General features: G+C 38.2%; 1 protein-coding gene across 1 annotated transcript in view; it reads left to right on the top strand.

Moving 5' to 3' along the window:
• Positions 1 to 15769, top strand: part of CA10 (carbonic anhydrase 10) — a 178585-nt gene that overhangs the window by 152093 nt on the left and 10723 nt on the right. The window lies entirely within an intron of this gene.

The following is a 15769-nucleotide window of genomic DNA, read 5'->3' as shown; positions in this document are numbered from 1 at the left end:
ACTTAACAGAAGACAACTTCTACACAGATGGTAATAGAATACATCTTGCTTCTCAATCTGGGACAGGGCACAATTAGTGCCATGAAAGAGGCATCAGGCAGGAATATTTCCATGTGCACCCAAGGCTGCAAATCACAGCCTAACCCCAGGAATTCTAGTGTAAGGCAGAGTACTCTGTGGGAGCCTTAAAACCGCCATGCTCTTGTGTACCCAGGTTGTCCCTTTGAGAGTCTGTCTGTACCCACAAACAATCTTATTCACACTCAGCCAGCTCTTCCTTGGGGAGGGACATCACAGGAAAACCAGCCAGTTCCTGAAGGCATCTGGTTTGCAGGCTTTTGGATGAATCACAAGACAAACTGGCAGGAAATCAGGGAGATTTCTGATAGTTTCTGCTTGTCTTTCAGAAAAAAATCTCTTTGAAATCAAGTTCCCTCCACAAGGTACTTTGCTTTTGACACATAAGCATTTTCCAGCGAAACCCTGTTTCAGCAAAAAAAATCCGTACTAGTTCTGCTTATGATTAGTGCAAACCCTTATTCTGTGTGAAGCCCAAGGGTGTGTTCAGTTAAGAGGATTTTCACTGATTTATAGCTTAGAGCCTCCCCATGTACGGTTCCTAAGTCACAAAAGGCACAATAGAGGAACTGTCCTTCCTCCTGACTGGTAGAGCCATTCCCTGGGGCAGTTAATTAGAAAGAAAAATAAATTACCCTTATTCTTCCAGATTCTAATGAATGTCAGTCTATTTTATTCTCATAGGATTTTCTTTCAGAAATCCAGGAAAATGATGAAAGGAAAAATGGCAGGGCAAAAAAAAAAAAAAAAAACCTGAAAAAACAAAAGCAACAACATCAACAACAACAACAACAACAAAACAGTTCCAAAAGCCTTTTTCCCATGGCCTCTTTGAAAATACCTCACTATTTTTTAGATATAGTCACTATTGAAGATAAATACTTCAAAGAGAGTTGGAAATCTTTTGCTAGAATTTTTAGCTGTCAGGCAGCATATTCAGGGTTTATTCCCACTAATCTTCATATACAAAAAAAAAAACCCTGGAAATAAGTGAAACCATGGGGACAATGACAGATGTAATTTGGGATGTATGTTTGCTGTAACTGTCAGAAGCACAAAAACTATGGGTGTCACAATACAAGAAAAATCAGGATGCAATCTCTAGGATCCAAAATACTTAAATCCATCTAAATTTAAAATGCAAACTCCACTGTGAGCTTTTACATGAACTTTGGTTTTTTTTTATTTTATATACACAAGGTATTACCAAATTATAAAGTATCTAGAAATTGCCAATACTGTAGAAATGACCAAAAGATTAAGGTGAAAAGAGAATTTTTAAGACACAGGCTTCTTTCCTAACAAAGAATATCACATCAGTTTTTTGATGTCATCCATCTTTCAAATGATCTTTTAAACTCATTAATATTTTGGTTGTGATCACCAAACAATCTTTGGGCAGCTTGGAGTAGATCAATTTTTATCTGTGTACTGCTAGACAGTATTCCTTATTTTGTGCTGTGAAAGTAGTAGCTTATAACAAAAAGTGAATGACTATTATTAATTCTGAAGATGTACATCATTTAAAATAATATTAAAAAATGAGAATTCTAGAAAACCAACAGGATTACTGAGCTATATCATCCTATATCAGCTGAAAATCTGTCCTTTAATGTTTATGAAGAGGAAAATAAAAGTGCAATGAGAACCTGGAAGGGACCATCTGTCTCCTTTTGGTTCGTTGTTTTGTTTCAAGCTGGGCCTGAACCAAAATCCTAATTCAGAGATGTCCAGTGCTGGAAGCTGTCATGTCATGGTTCCCTTGGAAATTTGGAACTGCTGATGGCTGCACACAGCAGACACTAATGACAGCCCTTGGAATGCTTTCGGCTTCACAGCCATTAGCACATTTCCCCATTAACTACCAATTACCTCACAGGGTAATTACTGTGCTGAGTTTACAAATGATAGAGGATGAGTCAACTGCAGTCAGGACAACAGGCATGGCAGGGTGTAGACATGAGAGCTCATGGTGTTTGCGAAGACACAGAAATTTTGGCCACCTGATTTCTCAAAATTTAGTCCGTTGTTATTCTGCTCCATTTAAATGGAACAGAATAATAATGGGCACCTTAAAGCAGGCAGAACAAATTCATCACCCCAAGACAGTGCACTGTGCAAGCTGCAACATCCAACTGCATCGAAGAACAGTCATGAACCTCCCATCATACATATACAATACTGTGCCACCCAGAAAGCCTTTTATCATCCATACCTGAACCTGCCTCTCACCATCTACTTTTTAAATTTCCAAACTTGTAAATGTAGAAAAAGAGATAGATAAAAAAGATGCCAGATAGAGAAGATTGTAGCATAATAAATATGCCAAGCTAAGTAGCTCTCAAAGTACTTCTGGATTGCAGGGCCATAAGCATTTGACAATATTAAAAATCAATGAAGCATTGAAAAATAATTTACAAGATGTGTCTTTGAAGTTCATGGAATGCTGATGGGGTGAATACCTCTTAAAAAGTCTCTAAATGTATAGTAATTTTTCTTTGGATGTATAGCTTCAGATTTATTGAACCATTTAATTATTTTGACAGTCTTCACACTTTGATTCTAATCAGGAGACCTGTAACTGAACAACTCTTTATCAAACTGCTATTAATGAAGCAAATAAAATTATCCTTAGCATGCACACATTTCATCTGTACACCTTTCTTACACCATCTCTCTGTGGATAAGTGAAGCTGCACCAGTTTCTGATGAGCAAACTGTGCCATGATAACAACAGCATGCTTCCCTTGTAATTTTAATTCATTTTGGAAATCTTATTTACAGCAGTGACACTGTATGTAAAAGAGCCACATATGGCTGGGTGAACACCTCCAGCTACAGACAGTAAAACTATTGCCAACAACTTGAGAAAAAAACAGCACAGCCTTTGTAACCTGAAATCTGTGACCTGCTGTGGTGCATCAGTCTTCAGGTTTTTGGGCCAAATTTCTCAAATGATCAGCATAGTGAGAACTAAAAACCATACGTGTGTGTGCATGCATATATAAACACGAGATAAAACCAGGTGAGTGCTGAGGTGGTTTGAATGAATAATCCACTATTTAATAGTAGGTTAGGTGAAAATATTTTCTTATGTTTATTACGAAGCTGTCTTTGGTGTTTTGATTCATGAAAAATTTTCCTCCTCCTACTCCCCCTCCTACTCCTCCTGATCCTCCTGTTCTGAAGCAAAGTGAGCTGCTGCTGCTTTAGACAGGTTGCACTGAATTCTTTTTGCCTTTATTGCTGCTGGCAGTTTACTTGTCTCCCCATTTGTTATTAGCAGTAGAGGAACCAGAAAGAAATGGGAGTCTGGGGAGCTGGCAGAACCCCAGCTGCCGGTTCCCCTGCCTGCAGAGTCCTTTGCCATGGCATCACCATCTTCATTCCTGCTTTTCTTTTCTCTGATGTCTTGTCTGGACTGAGATTAGAGCTTGTTTTCATAGCACAGATAGACCTGCATGGTCAGAGAGACAGTTCCTCGAAGGTATAAGCAGATGCTGCAGAAGTCCCTGGCAATTGAGCTGTTCCGCAGCATCACTCGCAGAACATTTTCTCATCTAACTGCAACAGTGACCTGTATGCAACCTCAGCCCCAGGGACTGTATGGTTTTATGTGGGTCTTTTCAAGTAGTAGCAATTGCCTTGTCCAATTAGATCTACTTTTATTATTAAATTGTTTATTTACCAGGCCTTTAGTCGGCCAATAGCAGTGTAAATATGATGAGCATATAAAACTGCACAGATCTGTGAGCAAACTACTCCAGTCACCTCAGCCTGCAGAATAATCTGTGCCTGTCCCACCCATGAGATTCCCAATTCCAGGATTTGTGACAGTTGCCAGATGCCCATCTCCAAGGTGTTCCTCTATTACTTACTGAATTTTGAGTACTTCACTTGTAAAGTATGATATAAACATGAAAGATGCTAAAAAAGATGTTCTGTTCTAGTCTTCCTTACTTAAAAATTAGAAAAAAAAATCTGTATTCCAGAAAATATAATAAGAACATTAAATCATTTATCCAGAGTATAAATATAGTACTTTCTACTCCCTGCTCAGAGTATGAGCAGATTAAGCTTGTGTCTGTTCTCCCTGCTATCTTCTGAGTTAAAGGCAGTTCTTCTGTTTTCTTTTTAATTTATTTTTTTTCCAAAACAATGCATGTATTGTGTGGTGCTTCAAATAACACAGAATAAACTTAGCTAAAAAATTACAGAATGCACAAGTTTAATGCTCCAGAGTTGGGAAGTGGGAGCAGAAAAGCTGGTTGTGCCTTTCTTAGTTTGCTTGCCCTGACAGTCTTTTTGTACCTCCCTCTTTGCTGTCTTATCTGATCTGCCACAGAGAGAGGTCAAACAAGGTGAATCAAATAAATTAAAGTAATTCAGAAGTCTGGGGCTTTTCTCAGCCACAAGATCAATTCTGCTGAATTGCAGCATCACTGTACATTTAGGTTGTACATTAATGCTGCCCTCCTTGTATGATAAAGTAAAATATTTCTGTAGCACAGTTAATGCAACATTTGGTATACTTTTTTTTGTTTCTAAAATTTGTTGATTCTAATTATGCTACAACAGATCTAAAATTCAGAATGCAAAGACACAGTTTAGCTGTACAAAGAAAAGGTGAGAGACTGCAGCCTGCCAGAGCACTTGAATTGATTCTTCTGTGCTTCCAGGAGCACTTGCAGTAGCCACCTGTGACATCCCCAGAGTGATGCAGGTGGTGGAGCAGCATCACTGCCCTTTCCCACTGTGACAACCGCTTGGAAAAGCAGTGACCTGGTCTCAGACTTGTATTCACTAACCCCTGAACCCCAAGAAAAACCAGGAAACTAGGGTGTATTTAACGACCATTCTGTCTTTCTAAGAAATGCACAATGGGGGATGGAACAGCTGGATGGCAGTGATAATGTTGGAAGAATGATAGATTTTAAGTGACAGAAAGAAACGGATCAGAAAAGGACAGAGGAGAGGTTTGGTGTTTATAAAAATGGGAATATTTGGGTCTGAAGATGCACAAGGAAAACACCAAGGCAGTATCAAAAGAAAGGCTGGAAAACAGGTCTCAAAGGGAATTCAGCTCTGCTGGGCACAGACAGCCATGGACATGGCTTTGATTTCATCTTGTCATCTGCTGACACTGTCCAGAGCTGACCAGGGTGATGGCAGCAAAATTTCAGTCCATTAAATGAAGGTGGGAAGCCTCGGTTCTGTGCAGAAATATAGACTGACTTGATAAAACAGCTGAGTTTAATTGGAATTACAGGGGGAAGGTAGACAAACCGAAATTTGGACTGTAGCACCAGAGCCAACAGCAACTTTCTATAATGTGGTTGGGAGATGTAATGCCCTGAAGTACTAACAAGTGCATTTTTACATCTCATCTTGAGAGTCTTAGGGGTTTTTTCAGGAAATGTCCTAAAAATCTCAACCTTGATGTTCAAACTCACAATTGTTTTCAGCAAACCTATTTCCCTGGTGAGTTGCCCTCTTTTCTTCTGCAGCAAATTTCTTCTACTTGACTCCCAGTTCTGCACAAAGTGATTTACTAGACAGATTGCATTTTTTCCCCTTCTGGAAAGTGTCAGTTTCTGAGCAAGATCAAATAACCTTCTGCACTTCAGTATTGACTAATTTTAATTATTAAAACCTTTCTCCCAGGAAAAACTCTTCATGCTGTTTGCTGAGAAACCAGCAATTTTTAATAGGATTCAGGGACTTCTTGAGGAGATCAGGGAACTCTGGAGACAGAATTCTGAACTTATACTGGGCTCACAATTCTACAATATTTTTTTAAAGAAGGAAGAACTAGATTTTTTTTCTCTGCCTTCTTTCTATGTGTCTCCCTTTAAACTTGAGATAATGGGCTTTGCAAAAGTAGAGAAAAGGAACACATAATTTGTTATGCAGTAAAACTAAATCATATATATATTTAAATTATTTATAAAGCTAAACACTTACTTTGCATATATATTAAGCTTACTAAAATCAGAAATAAATCTTTTATTATGAATCCTTTTAGTGATACACAGTCCCCCACTGACAGTTTCATATGGAATCCTTTCCTCACAACAGCCTGGCAAATTGATACTGTTAAAGTGTCACAGACAGAAAATAACAGCTACATTCCTATTTGAATTTCTCACATTTAAGTTCTCATGTTTTCACATCATTGACAAATAATCAGATGTTTTAGCAAGGTAATAGGATAATTACACTGTTGCTCCATAACTCAAAAGCCAAAGACAGCACTACCTGCATTTAAAGTAAAACACAGCTTTGCCTACAGACATCACAAACCAGCCTATCTCACCTCAACTGTTTACTGCAGGATAATGAAATTAAATGCATGCTTAATGATGTAAAATTGACAAAGTAATAAAGTTATAGAGAGAGTCAACATTATCTTCAATTAGGTATCTACTTTTGTTGAAGAATTCTTAGGATTACAGTTCAAAGAGCTGGATTTTTATCTCCAGTAATTTTCAGCTCCATTTCATCTGTGCACTAAGAGAAAGGGTGTGTAGTTTTTTTTTTTAAATTCACTGTGCAAAAGCCATACCAGATGACATGATACATAACAAAGAAATTAAATAAAGGAAGAGGTGTCAGGCACAGCACTGGAGAAGGTACATCTGGGAGAATTGGTGAATAGTAATTGCATGGGGGAAAGACTAAGAGAAAGCCCACAGGAGACATTGCTTGTATAAAGCCATCATTTCTTGTACACCTAAAAAAGAACAACACATTTCCATCACTGTCCACAGCCAAACATTGGCATGATTTTATGGGATTGGCATCAATTCAAAGGGAACAAGAATATTTACCACCGCGCGGCTCCAGCTACCACTGGGAGCACCCAAACTGGGGACAGCAGGACTGTCATCCACTCTTTGAACCATTCATCCTCCCCAGGGTGTCCTGGCAGGGGGAGGTGGCTGCTGTTGGGGTGGGAGAGGGGCAGGCACCCCTACTGCTCTCTGCCTGCCCTCCTTACTGACCACAGAGTTACTCAAGCTGGAAAAGACTCCTGAGCCCAACCTCTGACTGCTCTCCACCTTGAGGTGTTGTCATAAAGGACACGGTGTTCCATTAAGAGATGGAAGCAGGTTGTACCTTTCACACCCCACTCAGACATTATTCTCCCATGGAAGCCACAACTTCTCCACTCAGTTGGTATTTCAGGAGTCTGTAGCTCTCCCAGTGGGAGCTGGTGGCAGCCAGAAGTGAACAGTGGGTGTTGTTTGCATGGCAGTCAGGAACATTCTTAAGGCCAGGCCCTTTGCCGGCCAGAGTAAAGAGCTGCTTTCACAGCCCGACTGAGATCAGCCTTTCTGACAGTAGACAGAGTTTACTACATGGACAAAACTAATTTCAAAGGCTTCTATTTGAATTACTGCCCAAAGTCATCTTTTATAATTGCAGAAAGTCCAACAAACCGAAGATTGCTTCTTCAGGAACTCGGCATGTTAGAGCATGGCATGTTCCCTGATCTTCTTTCATTAAGGCAAAATATCTCTTTGGCATTTCAGGTATTTCCATCCAGCATTTCCAGCATTTCAGCTGTATAAACTAACCTGCAAACGAATACAGACTGTGTTTTCTAATAGGGAAAAAAAACTTTGACTTCTGTTGTCTGATGTAGAAAGTCAGTTGATAAAAACTGCAGATGTGACTTTACTGCTGCCCCTTCCATCACCATCATATCCATGCCCTGCATTTGTTCAGCAGTGTTTGCCAACACACTGCTTCTTTCACCAAAGCCTTCAGAGGAAGCTAAAGGGCTTACTGGCTTCGTTCTGGCTCCAGAGTGTCACTTCCCTACTGAGTTTAACACCATTTAACTCATTCAGAAATAAGATCATTTTATATTTGTCTGCCTTAAGCTGTACTATCTCACATTCTTAGATAATCCCTGTCCTCTTGTGGTTTTTCTCTTGCATGCTATTTCTCAACTTCAAATTTGCCTATTAAATTACAAACATGAAACTGGGCTCTTATGCAGTTCATATGAACAGCAAAAGGCACTTGTACTTCCCTTAGCTTTAAAACAAGCTTCCAGGATAGTCTTAAACAAAAATGAAAAAAACCTACTTATCTTCTGCCTGCAGGGCAGATCTGTGCCAGCTTTCGCTGAATCTTTGACTCTGCACCTCTGACAGGTGTTAGATTTCTCAGAATCATTTCTAAAAATTTTACTCTAATTTATTGTCTCACCTAACACAGCATTAATATCCTAAAGGACCTCTGACAATTCAATAAAGCATAATTTCAGAAATGCTTTTGGCTATTTTGAATCAGGCTGGACTTTCTGAAACTCTTCTCTGTTTGAACTCTCAACTTACTTTCAGACAGTAACTTAACTAGCAATTATGTCCATTTCAATTTTTGTTCCTCTTTTATCAGGCTTTAAAAGTTTTCCTGTTACCGTATTTTTAGGTGCTGGAAATGGAGTGGAAATCCCACAGTCTTCTGCCAGAACTATTTGGATTCTGATCTTTTTTTGTGCCATTTATGGGTGATGTGTCACAAATTGTCATTGTCATGGATCAATGACACAGATTGAACTCCATAACATGACATTCATTATTGAGATGCTTTCCCAATACCAGCAATGTTACATCTGAGCCTCTCACAATATTGATATTGGAGAAAAATGCATCTATTCCCATGGTAGAGTTTACAAACTGGGCTGAGATGGGAAAGGGATGTGCTCAAAGGCAGAGTAGGACTTGAACACAAGTTCTTAAGTCATAGGTGAACAACTCAGTCACTGAAGTGGAAGGAGACTCTTGAGAGAAGACCACAAGAAAAAGAAATCATAGAATTTTTGGAAAAGACCTTTTAATTTAAACAAGTTCAACTGTTATCCTATAACTTGCCAAGGCCACCACTAAATCTCGTCTCCAAGTGCCACATCCACACATCCTTGTGGGATGGTAACTCCAACACTGCCCTTAGCAGCCTCTTCCATGGCTTGACAGCCCTTTCGGGGAAGAAATTTTTCCTAAAATCAAATGTAAATCTCCTCTGGCACAACTTGAGGTAATTTTCTCTCATCCTGTTGCTTGTTACCTGGGAGAAGAGACCAGCCTTCACCTGACTGTTATATCTTCTCCAATGGACAGTACCAAACGCTTCTTAAAATACATCCTCAGTTTTATTCTGTGCTTTCCTCATGTACACACATTTCTGGCATCTTAAGAATATAAAATCCCATGCTTAATTTCTGGCACAAATAGAAATATAACATTCTGAATTTACAATGCACTTCTTTGCTCAAGAGAGCAGGTAAAACGGACAATTGCCTTATTTCTGCTTGTGGTTTGGAACCCTAACACTAACCTTTACTTGTTAGTTAACATTAAACTTAGTTTTTCCTTACTACATGATGAAATGAGGACAAAAGGGGCAAGATCTAGATTTTCACTAGACCAGATTCTCTTACCTTTTTTTTACTCAGCCTTTTATTCATCAGTCTGTGATGTGTCTCTGTATGCCCTTGCCCATCATGCCCAGGCCCTGAACAGAAATGAGCTACAGATGGTTCTTTAGCAAGGTGGACTGAGAGGTCTGGTGGATTTTGGAGAAGGCTTGAACTTCTAATTCCTCTGTCAGTGACCTGCTCTGGCATCCTTTATATTCAATGTTTCAGGGCAATGCAGTGAACAACAGAAATAGCATCAATCACCACCTCCCCACATTCCTGACATGCAGGAACCATTTTCTGCTGCTTTCTGGCCTCATTGCTAAAGAAACAGAATTCTAGAAGAAATACAGAGCACCATTATGTAACTGAATCAACCAAATGGAGCATTTATACTGAGTTCATCATCATGGTGTCTGAGCATCTGTTGTATTTAAAATGAGAAAACAATTTAAATGCAGTGTTTACTCAGAAAATCCTGCATGAATCCAGAAATGATGATAGACTCATCTAATAGTGTTTTTTCCCCTACATTACCCTTATTCTCTCTTAAGATACAACTTTTGTAAATGATGGATTGGGTCGGTGCCAAATTACAGCTTGCAGTGAAATTCTGCATCAGCCAAGACATAATCAACATTAAGCATTTGAGCCTCAAACCTCAATTTGATCCTCACACAAAACAAATTGCAGAGAAGTGTCATTTATTTATGTTTATCCAGCTCTTGCTCATCTGCTAACGATAAGTGACAAGAGTGGTTGAGTGGCAGGTCAGCCAAAAATACCCATGTTTGGAGCAGTTGGCTCAGCAATGACTCCCCTGTCAAAAACCCTCCCCAAGTCACTCAGCAACCAGCAGCCAAGGAACTCCTCTGTACCTCTGGGGCTCAATTTGGATTTTTCTTTCATTGAATTTTCTGCTGTGCAGAAGAGAGTACAAATGGTTGTAACACTTGCAACAGTTCCAGCAGCATTTGGATGTCAGGAATCCATCACTACTCACTTTTAAATTTTCAGCCTATTTACTTAATTTTTTTTTTGTTGCTGGCACAAAGGTGAAAGTCCTGAGAGCAAATTCTGAGATATGCACAGCACTGGTCTCTTCAGACAGTAATTTGTACTTTTTACTGTAGTCCTGGGGATGCATAAGAAAAATGTCAAGTTTTAAATATTACCTAAACTAGTCTTGATTCCTACTTGCAAATAAATTAGACTTAAGAAAGTATTCAGAGTATATATAAATATTAAGGAGAAAGACTTAATTGTCTACATTTCATTAAGGTTATTTTTTAATAATATTTTTTAGCTGCAGTAGTTGCATATAAACAAGAAATAAGGCTCTGTTAGAGCCTCATCAGGCTCTAAGATACCAGGTCAGCAGCCCAAATGGCGTCTAGAAATAACTAGAGAAAACTACTTCAACCCTAAAGCAGGTTGAAGAGCCTTTTATATATTTATTTATATATATTTATATATTTATATTTATATTTATTTTATATATTTATATTTATATTTATATTTATTTATATATTTTTATATTTATTTATATATATATATATATATATATAGCAGGTTGAAGAGCCTTTTATATATTTATGGCAGAGCCTTTTATATATTTATTGTATATTCATTTTTAGGAGCCATAATACATGCTGAAAATAACACCCCATGTTAACATGCTACCAAGGAACACTGGCAAAGGCTCACTGCTGAACACCCTTCAATGCAAGTTAGTTCTTGTTACCAACTGCTATGATGAAACAGGCACCATTTGTAGCTTCAGTGCTAATTCCAAGCATGCCATTATTTCTAATAAAGTAGATTTTGCAGCCAAGAGTAGTTAACCCAACGGCATTTCCAGTTTACTGCACGATTATTGCATTTCTCTACACAGCTGTCTGCTCAGAAGCAGAAGAAAAATGAGTTCCTTCCATGCATTCTAGTCTTATTCTTTAAAGTAAAAAGTAATTCTAATATTGTTTATTTATCTAGGAGAAAACTGACGGCATATAGCTATAAATGTGAATGACAAGCCTGTCTATTAAACCAGTTGTTTATATACATTTCTTTTAAATCAAAAAATAACTGTCAAAATCAGTAAAAAATGGAAAACAAAGCACAAACCTAAAAGCCTAAATAACCTCCATTTTAATAAAGAGAACATCAAAGAGAGTTAGAGATAAAAAATTATTTCAAGCAACTGTTTTTTTGCATTTCTCCTTAGTTTAATACACCAAAGTTAATCTTTTTAACAGATTTTAATCTTAAAACTGCAGTAGTTTCCTAAATGCAAAGTAAACTACTGGAAGTATAGGTGATCATCTACAATTCATGTTATCAATTTATTAACAAAGCAAGAGCACTGCACTGCTGTGGGCTTATACATAAAGAATAACAGGTAAATCTGTGGATTAATTAATCAGGGTGTGGGTAAAACCACCTTGTCAAACACTGACATTTCATGGTTGGGTACCCTGGACATGAAAAGATGGGTTTGTTCTTCAAAGATAAGAAAATTCCCCTGCATCACTGCCAGGGATTGGTCCAGGAAAACAAGACAGATAGGAACACAGAGCTGGCCCGTGTTCTCCCAGCTGGTGCTATGCCTTTCCACAAAGCAGGAGGTGCATTTAATTTAATTTAGGACAACTTTTAAAACAGTTTTGTCAGTCACACAAATTGCATTGATCTCATACCTGTTTATACCTACAAAATTAGTGCCATAAATAACTCCTGGGTCATGCAGCATTGCTACTCTTTCCAAAGGGTTTTACAAGAACTGTAAGAGCAATTATATTTTAACAGTGTTAAATTATATTTTAACTGTTGTTATTAATAGCTTTTAACTCAGTAAAATTATTTTCCTCTCTGGGCACCCACCGTGCAGAAACTACATTTCTTTTGCTGTTTTTATTAAACTTTGGATAAACAAAAATGCGTAATTATTTCCCTTAAAGATATCTTAGACACTTCTTACAGGAACTCTGAATCAAAGCAAACATTTGACCTGTCTTCTTGAACAATTTAATTTGCTTTTGTTCCCTGCTGTGCTGGAAACATACTTTCTGCTTGCTCTCAATGAGGTACCCCAACAGTTTCTCAGGTAGTGCAGCATAATATAAATATTATGGTTACAGATGAGCTGTTTCCTGCTGCCATTTACTTCATGCTTTACTTCCCTTGTCATTTACAAATCAAAAATGCTTATAATTCTGAGAAAAAAGGGTATTCTATTATTCCCAAGAGGACTGTATGAAAATCTATGTGAACTACCACAGTATTCTAAATTCCCTCAGTTTCCTATTGCTCCATTTTTGGCTGCAGCAGAACATGGACAGTCTTGAGAGCCTAAAAAGCTCTGCTTCTGATTCTGGTCTTGGTCCAGTGCACATTCTTGGGTGATGGAACAAGGCCACGTTCTGGTTTTTCATCAGAGAGTAATTAATCTTAATTCTCTTCTTTTTCCTGCAAAATAGATCTTCTGTAGCTGGAGGAAAACAAAGAGGTATCACTTGTTCTGTGGCAAATTAGTCTTAAAGGGGGAATCTTCCTAAGAAAATCAATGGTTAAAACAAGATCCAGTATTGCCTTTGAGCCCTGAAACCTAAACTAAACTCAAAGGGTGCTTTCAGCATTGTAAGTCTGCTCTTGTTGTGATGTGCTTCTAATACAGTGTCATCATTTGAAAAGTGAGATTTTCATAAATGAGCAATTTTACTTTTGTGGCTTCACCTTCATGGAAGACTCCAGTAATATTTTATACAGACCAAATGCTTACAGGTATTTCAGGCAACTTAAAGAAATTATTCTCAGAGGAAATTTAATAGGGAATTACAGTTTTTTATCCAGTTATATTCTGTGTTTAAGACACTTGTTCATTTGAATATTTCTAAATTAGCCTGTTCCATGTGAGAAACTTTGAAAATTATGCCTCCTTAGATGGTCAACCTTTTTCTAAAAAAAGTTACACCTAATGAATGTAACCATGGTACCATGGAAAAAGCTTCAAAATTAATTTGGGTGCAGGGAGGAAGGATACAACAGGATACAACTCCAGCACAGAGAAAGTGACAGGTTTGAGAAGAAAAAAAAAAGAGTGTTTCTTCATTAGGCACTGAGACCTTTGTTTGGGATAAATATCCTGCATGTGGCTGTATATACTTGAGGGGTTTTACTTCTGTAAATGCCATCAGTCAAAACAAGTGTTTGATGTTGACTCAGGGTTCCCATGGGTGGAAAGAGAATTCATCCCTTGCTTTTAGCCATTCCTGCACCCAGCTTTTTGGTTTGTTATTTAAAATGAGTTTATGTAATTCATTGTTATTCTGGGACTTTTTACAGAAGGAGGCCTAGTCTAAAGAAGATTTCATCACTTATTTCCTTGATAATTCACAAGTTACTTTGGCTGCCAAGATAAAGAGTTGTACATAAAAAGACAAATATTTGACTAAGCCTAAAAATGTCAGTGGGTGCACGGTCCCCAGAACAACGATGTTATCAAAGTTCAGTAGTACCACAAAGTGAAGACAAATGAGCATTATAACCTCTGTGTGCTGTATGAGACCTTCACTTGGCCTGCTTTCTGGCTGTCAGAATTTGGTAGAGGACTCCACTGGCTCCTTTGACATTTTTTTTAGATAGTTCCCAACTGAGACAGTACAAAAGTAATTGAAATTAATACATCATAGCAGTACTTTTGACCCTCACCTTATTTTTTTGGTCTCTGAACTGCTGGCTGTAAATAGCAAAGCTATGCACCAAAACTCTTCTGATCTTACCAATGCAAATTTTCTCTTTCAGAGTTTCCACTGTCTCTTTTTACATCTATGTCCAAGCACTAAAACAGCATCACAAAGGGATTTGGGGGGTGGTGAGAGGACAATGGTTGAGGGCCTTTTATATAAAGCATATAAGATTTACTTAAAATAATGATACCTTTTGCAGTCAGAGCAGAAATGTGGGAAATAGAACTGTTGGAATGCATCATTTATTTCTTACCCTGTCTTGGACTGAGATAATAATGGTGTGGGTTACACATAACTTGGGATACTGCTATAATCAGATCAGCACATGGATTGCTGGACTCAGGCCTTTGGGTGGCAAAGTGAGGTTTAGTCTGTGTAACTTGATTGTGCACTGCAGATCCTGTAGGGACATCATTCCTGCAGAAAAATCCTCACAATTGCATTTCAGTACTGAATAACCAGACCTCACATTCATCCAAAAGACAATTTCACCAATACAGGCATTAAACCCTGCTTCAGTGATTAGGGGTTGTTTTTTTCCCTCATTATAAACCTGGACAGTACATTATAAGGAAATTTCTTTACTGGCAGTCTTAGTCTTGGACAGTTATGAAGATTACCAGATATAAACCAAGTTAATACGGATCTTGTTCACAGCATGTAAGTCCAGAAATTTCTCTGAACAGACTTTAGAAGTATCAGCACATGAAAGACAGACCTGATTTTTAAATGTGAACATCAGGCCGCTAAAATTCTGACAATGCCAGAACAAGAACCTTCCTTTTCTAACTGACATCTGAAAACTAAGAAAGATCTTAAGGCTAAATAAAGCTGACTAGCCTTTCATCTGTTCAGAAGTACTTACCAGAGTTCATTAAATTTGTTCATCTTTATTTTTAAAAAAAGTTTGCAATGTAAATTGTAACAGTGTCTGGTGATCCCAGACAAATCAAATAGCAAGATTCTGGGTAAGACATTTACATAGGTAGTGAGAGAAGGGAACTGTGCCTTTGTAATTTAAAAGTTCCAGCAAATCATAAAACTAAAAAGCAGAAGGAAAGCTGCAGATGCTAAGGAGAACCTGGTTAGCAGTAATACAGTAAGCACTTAACTATAGGAGCCTCTGTAACCAAGTTTGCAGAATCTAGGGCAAATAAGTATCAGTATTTTGAATTCTGCAAGTGGCGGTTTCCACAGTTCCAAACTCATACCCCATATGTTTCCTCGAATATTTCAACCCCTGATTCCCCTGTGCTAGGCTTCAGGCTGCAGAGTACAGATTACGTGGTGCCCACGGCAAGTGCTGCTGGAACAGGGAAGTGATGTCAGCCCCTGCAGTGCAATCTGTAACTGGATGTGGGTGAATGCAGTGGCTGGCAATTCAGAGGAAAACATGCTGATGCTGTACCAGTTGGAGCCAGATGGTGACAGAAATTATTAAAATTGTATGTGCTGCAAATGCCTGAAAAAATACCCTGCTACAAAGTACCCAAAGCAGAGATGGGACCCTGATACA

The sequence above is a fragment of the Anomalospiza imberbis genome, chromosome 19 (genome assembly GCF_031753505.1).
Source record: "Anomalospiza imberbis isolate Cuckoo-Finch-1a 21T00152 chromosome 19, ASM3175350v1, whole genome shotgun sequence".
Taxonomy (NCBI): domain Eukaryota; kingdom Metazoa; phylum Chordata; class Aves; order Passeriformes; family Viduidae; genus Anomalospiza; species Anomalospiza imberbis.
The sequence above is the reverse complement of the archived record's forward strand: the minus strand, read 5'-3'. Positions and strand labels throughout refer to the sequence as shown.